The sequence below is a fragment of the Hipposideros armiger genome, unplaced genomic scaffold, assembly GCF_001890085.2.
Source record: "Hipposideros armiger isolate ML-2016 unplaced genomic scaffold, ASM189008v1 scaffold_301, whole genome shotgun sequence".
Taxonomy (NCBI): domain Eukaryota; kingdom Metazoa; phylum Chordata; class Mammalia; order Chiroptera; family Hipposideridae; genus Hipposideros; species Hipposideros armiger.
Genome location: NW_017731651.1, coordinates 1,007,345 through 1,014,196, shown reverse-complemented (window position 1 = coordinate 1,014,196; position 6,852 = coordinate 1,007,345). Strand labels below are relative to the sequence as shown.

Genomic DNA, 6,852 nt, shown 5'->3' with positions numbered 1-6,852 from the left:
ATATATATATCTTCTGTGAGTTTATTCTCATAAAACCCTGTTGCTATGCATAATACACTTTCAGAATTTCCAATTATATTTCATTGCATGCACATTTGTTTAATGTCAGTCTTCACCATATACTGTAAGTTCCACAGGAGCGGAAGTCACGCTTGTTTTGCTTTGCCACTGTGTTTCCACTGTTGAGGACAGTGCCTGGCACGTAGCAAGCACTTCGTGTCAACAATTGTAAAGTGCGTGACTGAGTGAGTGAGGAGTGAATAAATGAATGAATGAATGACCTACTTCAGCATTTCTACTATACTAAGGAGTTTGCAGAGTTGATTCCTTTCTCCTTTCTCCTTCTTCCTCTCTTCCTTTACTTTTTAAGTTTGTGGTTTAAATTTTATGGTTTTAAAATTAATGCATGGTCAAAGTAAAGGAAAAAGATACAAAAAGTGAAATAATAATTACTGCACTCCCATGAGGCAGCAGTAAGCACAGGAGATGTATTTTCTTTTTAATCTTCCTTTTTGCATTTTTGTTTTATGAATATATGTTGCTATTATCCTAAGAAAACAACACCTTTTATTTACAAAATATAAAAATTTTAAATATAGAAGTAAAAATAAAACTACCCATTTTAGAGATGATCTGAGTTAACATTTTTGCTTATAGCCTTCCAGATTTAACGCACACACACATACTTAAAATTATTCAAAGACATACTATTCACACTGTTACACAACCTACTTTTTAATCCATTTAAAATACATCAAACTTTTCCCCAGGTTGTTAAATATTCTTTTATAACATTATTTAAAATTCCTGCATATTTTTCCATGACATGGCCTATAATTTATTTAAATGGCTTCCTAATGTTTGGTATTTAACATGATCCTAATTTCTCACATTATAAAAATCAGAGCAATAATTATCCTTTGCGTTTAACTTTAATTATTTCAATTGGAAAATTCCAAGAATTAGAATTACTGGACCAAAAATTATGATTATATTTAAGGCTTTTCACACATACTGTCTAATCACTCCTCAGAAGAATGTACAAATTTATATTCCCTTCAGCAATGCACATGGTCATTTTAACTTACATTAACTTTATTCATCAGTGAGGTTGAAAATTGTTTTTTTGTACTTACTGATGATTTTAATGTCCTCTTTTATGAATTGCTTATTAATAGTTTCTGCCCTTTTTTCTATTGGGGATTAATATTTTCCTTTTTTACTTGTAAAATTACTTTATATATTAATATTTTTAACTCTCTGTCACCATGTTGCCATATCATATCCCAGTTTGTCCTTAGGTACTATATATATGTAGAAAGACCATCCCAACTCCAAAATCTAGTAAGTAGACACACACACACACACACACACACACACACACACACACGGCATGTGTTTGTGTATACATATTCATATATATATATATGAATTCTTCCTTTTTTATTATTAGCTTCAGGTGTACAAAACAATGTAATAGTTAGACATTTACACCCCTCACAAAGTGATAATCCCCCTCCCCCAATCTACTACCTCTGACATCGTATATAGCTGTTACAGTTCCACTGATTCTATTGCTTATGCTGTATTCCACATCCTGTGAATATATATATATATATATATATATACATAAAATTATAGTTGACATTCAATATTATTCAGCTTCAGCTTCAGGTGCATAGCGCAGTAGGCATATATGAATTCTTCTTTAGGCCACTAGTAAAACGAACACAAGCACTGCCCATCATATAGGTGACATTTTTGTTGTTGTTCATTTTTATGTTTTTGCTATGTATTTCAAAATAACTTCTTCTTATTTTAATTGTGAATATGATTATTCCCAAGAGTTTTCCTAGCACCTAGAAACACCCTAGGTTGGGTTGTTGTATTTTTTTACTTTTTTTTTAAATTAGTTTCAAGGGTACCTAGGTTTTTATATGTCTGTGCAGGCAGAGTAGTAGGTGGCAATAAATGATATGTCATGAAGAGAATCAGCTTTAGAGTCAAGCAGATCTGGGGTTTGGTTTCTAGCTCTGCTATTAATTTCTGAGAGCTCCTGTTTAAAAGCCATCTCATGAGTTTGTTGTCAAAATTAAATGAAACAATTTATATAATGCCTCCAGCACAGGTCTTGGCACATAAAAGATCTTAACCAGTTGTAGCTGTCTATTATTTTGTAACCAAACCCCAGACAGTTGTCATAATTCTTTTCTGCTCATTCTTAAGCTTGTACATTAATAGCATCTACATGTAATGATCATTTGTCTCCTTTTGATAGGTATATTAATCTCATTTAGTTCTTTCAATTCCATTCCTACATTGGCTAAAACTTCCCAAACAGAATATTCTTGCTTGATTTCCTCTAAATCGAAATGACACTAACATTTCACTACCAAATGCGTTGTTGGCTATTTGAGATAGATATTAATTATTATGCTTCAATAAGGATTTTTTTCGACTTGTTAGAATTTCAGAAAATTACAATCATATGAATTTTCTCCTTTCACCAATTTATATTGTATTGTATAAAAGATTTCCCAATATTTCACAATTAAATGTTTAGTCACAGGTGGGATATATATATATATATATATATATATATATATAATTTGTTTAATATATGTCTGAATTCAAATATTTTCTTAAGACTACTGGTATGAGGATTCGGTTATTGAAAATAGTGTCTGGCACATAGTGTACACTCAACAAGTGGTAGTTATTATTGTTGTTAGGAATTTATGAGTCCATATTAGTCACTGGGATCGTGTGTATGGTGTTATACAGCTTCTAATTGATTTTTATTTTATAACAGGTTTGAAAAATAAATTGAGAAGCTTTCTATATTTTATCCTATGCTCTAAAGAACCTGTACAGCATGGATATTACCTCTTGACTAAAAGTTTCAAAGAACCCCAGCGAAATTGCTCTTGTTAAGGTTACCAAAAACATTTTAGCCAAACCAAGAGGAACTTTTCCTTTAAGTTATCTTAAACTCACGTTAGCATTTGACACTGGAAATACTTCCAGCCATTGGCTTTCCTAAATGCACACTGCCCTGTTTCCCTTCCACCTCTCTGGCCATGCCATCTCAGCCTGCTTAGAGGACCGCTCTTCTTCAGGACATCTTGCAAATGCTAACGTTCCTCACATTTGTTGCCAAGGCAACAGTCTTCTGCTTCGCTATAGTTTCTCCTCGGCAACCTCATCAGTGCCCCCATGATTTCCATGTCAAGCTACATGCTATCACAAGTCTTTATCTCCAGTCCAGACAGTTTGCCCAAGATTTAGCCTTATCCATCCAAGTATTGGCTGGAAATTTCCATGTGGACAGCCCATAGACTCTTTCCATTCAAGATACCCCAAGCCCATGCAATTCTCAGTGAATTGTCCATCAGATTGCCAATCAGAAACTTTGGGTTCATTCTTTATTTTTCAATATCATTTGTATTTTTCTAGGAAACCATGCATTAATCAAGATTTTAAATGTGTTAGCATCAATCATACATAGTGATTTGTTTAAAATTCTAATCTCCTATTTGTGGTTCTCCCCCTTTGCTGTAACTTCCTGAATAGTCATATTTCTAGTTTTGTCTTCCTTTGGTTCTATAGAGAATATCCCAAAATTTCTAGGTGTTTCGTATATTGAATTGTTAATTATTTATTCTAGTTAATTGCACTGGATTAAAAAAAAAGTTAACTTGCAGAATATCTGCCTTTTGGAATCTATTAAGTTTTTTATGAATTAATATATATTAGTCTTGTATGTGTTCCATGGGTAATGCTTTAAATATATTAACATATATGTTTGATCATATTATTTAACATATTTCATACATAATTGCTACTATAAATTTATCCTTCCACAGTCTCCTTGTAGTTCTAATAGCTTTTAATGTATATATTTTCTTCTAGTGATCAGAAAGATACACATCTTATTTTAATTTAAAGCTATACCTCCAGATTTATTATAAAAATATTTTACTTTTTCTAATTATTTGAGTCTGTTGAGCCCAACTACATTTATAAAGAATTTTGCTTACCTTTAATTTCTCCACCTCATTCTCTCCACTTTTACATTTTTTGTTGGTAGTTTATCATCATCAGCTAATATTGCTATTACTAGATTTTCTATGATCTTCATTTGTAGACATTAATTTTCATGTTTACATTAAGCTTCATCCTTGTATTAACAATCATTTAGATACTCTTTATTTGACTGCTTTCTCTGCTGCCCCAATAGTCCTATAATACCATAAATTTTTCATTCTTGCATTCTTCATGGATTCAATTCTCCCACAGTCAGGTTATATCAGTAAGAATAAGAGTTGAATGCTGTCCAGGCCCTTATATAATATCTTTCTATTTTCCTCACACATAAATGACAACTTCCCTGGATACAGATGGCTCAGTAGACTCTTTTTCCATTCAAGATCCAGTTTCCGCTTGGGTCCCTATTCTCACTCTTTGAGGGGAGGACAGAGGAGGCCTAGGGGGTTTTGTCGGGGTTTCCTCCATTATCTTCTTCCCCAAGAGGAGAAGGAACCTTTCACATATCCATCAGCACAGCCCTGTCTGTGCTCACCAGTACAATGGCACAAAATTCCTGGCATATTGATGACACCAGCCTGGCTTCAGACGTGAATACTAGATTTCCCTTACTTTTATGTTTTCCTGAAATCATCCGCTGATATATTCTGGGGGTGGAGTAGATTAAACGCTTAACACTCCTGTTACCATCATACCCTGAAACAGATATTAGAAGATGTGGCTATATAATTGGAATCACTCTGTAAAGTTGTTTTTCCCACTTAGCATTACAATATCAGCAATTTCTGAAGGCTTTTTCTTTCATAACAGGGTTTTTAGTGGCTGTAATATTCAATAATGAACATTGTTATTACCACTGTTAGAATTTACCAAAGGCTTACCATGTTACAGGTACTGCACTAAGCCCTTTACACACATTAGCTCATTTATCCTCATGACAACCCCATGACATGGGATTTATCCCCATTTTAAGTGCAGTTCCAGGCAGTAAAGGTGGGGTCTGTACCCCAGGTTTTCGAATCCAAGGCCTATAGTCTTCATTTTTCCTGCTATAGAACTGGAGATGTTGTTCCGAGCCCCAGGCAGGCATGCCAGCAGACCCCTGGGCCAAAAGCTGTGCCTCTGTACTGAACTACGAACGGGAGCTGGTGAAGAGCAGAGAAAGTGTTGAAAAGTGGCTGCGCCACCCTCGGCTTCCTCTCACCCACTCCCTGCGCCCCCTCCCACCCCTCCCCGTGCTGTGCTTCCTCCGCAGCTTCCAGCAAAGCACTGCAGACCTGGAGAGGAAGGCTTGCCTGGGCTGCCTGACTTTTCAGTTTCGGAGTGTGGGAGGAGGCCCCATTTGGTATCAATCAGCAAACACAAACAGCTGCCCGGTGCTGCAGGGTGAACAGACTTGGTGACAAAATGCTCTAAATCCATCATTGCCTCGTCTTTTTTCAAATATGCACCATTTCGTTACCTAAGGTGCCGATTTTCCTATACAGAGAAAACGGAAATTATGGATATGGGTGTGCTCACAGTGTGCTGACAATCAAGAAAGGGAATATCCCATAAGGTAGAAAATCTAACTACCCCCCGCCACCCCTGCCAAGGTTCCCCGCTATCTCCATTACTGCCCTGGGCCCTTCCTTTCCATATGCCTGGCTACTCCCCAGGCAAGTCCTCACCCCCTCTCCCTGGGCTCTAGTGTCCACCCATTCCTCCACTTGTCTGCTTATTCCTCGGTCCTTCCTGGTGCTGGCAGAGGAATTCTCTAAAGCTGGGCCCTAATCAGTACACAATGGTGGGATGGAGATGATGGTTTCTCTTTCATAGAATTTATCCCACATTTGTGCCTACTGTTCTCCCCTATTAGCTGGAAAGCCACCAGGACACAACGGCAATGTCTGGTTTATCTTGCCTGTCCCCGTCCTCACCTAAATTCAAAATAGCAGACTATCTTGACCACATTGAGTCAGCAATGCATTCATGTTTTAAACTGAATACGTAGATTAGGCATACCCATCTATTTCTTATGTTGAGTGGGTTTGTGTTTGTTTTTGTTGTTGGCAGTCCCCTGCCAAATTTCATAGGCATAATCTGGGATGGGCTTACGTGTACATCCAAGATGAGAAGACTGTAGTGAAACATACTGTCATCTATATGCACAGGGAATAATCACACCCATGTACACATGCACACAATTTCATTTAATCAAGTGCACTTTTAAAGTAAAAATCATGAAGTCGAAAGCGTTTAGTCGACACCAAACCATCAGAGGATACGTCAGTTAATCCTGCAAACATTCAGCCTTTAAAACATCGAAGCTGGCTCACACAACTTTTACTACGGTTCCAAACTGACTTCCCAACTGACCATTTGTTTTGCATCCTATAGATTCAGCCTCATCTTGAAACCCAGCTTCTCCCCTCCCCACCTCCCTGGGTGTTCTCTCGTTTCAGGCCTGGTGTGAGCCAAGTAAACCTCAATTAGCTAATGAGGTGCCCAAGACCAGCACCAAGACTGTCTCTAAGGGCCAACCAGATCATTAACCGCCATCATCAGTGTGAATTTACAACCTCTCCCACCACATGGAGTGCAGAGGGCTCTGAGGTTCTGCCAACCCCATGGCTGACAGGGACACAGAGAAATGCTAGCAAGGCAAAAAACGGAGTAAATTAAAAATACGCTTCGATCTATAGGCTCTATTTATCTATGTCTTTCTTTAGTAACATAACATTAAGGTAAAAGGTCATATCCCCACTGAAATATAATTTATATTTACCTTTTATTAAATAATTATGGCATGGCATGAAGTTAAAT

The 6,852-nt window shown here is 36.8% G+C and overlaps 1 protein-coding gene across 2 annotated transcripts in view; it reads right to left on the bottom strand.

Moving 5' to 3' along the window:
* EBF2 (EBF transcription factor 2) overlaps positions 1-6,852 on the bottom strand; it is a 190,672-nt gene that overhangs the window by 20,960 nt on the left and 162,860 nt on the right. The gene's annotated exons all lie outside the window — the stretch shown is intronic.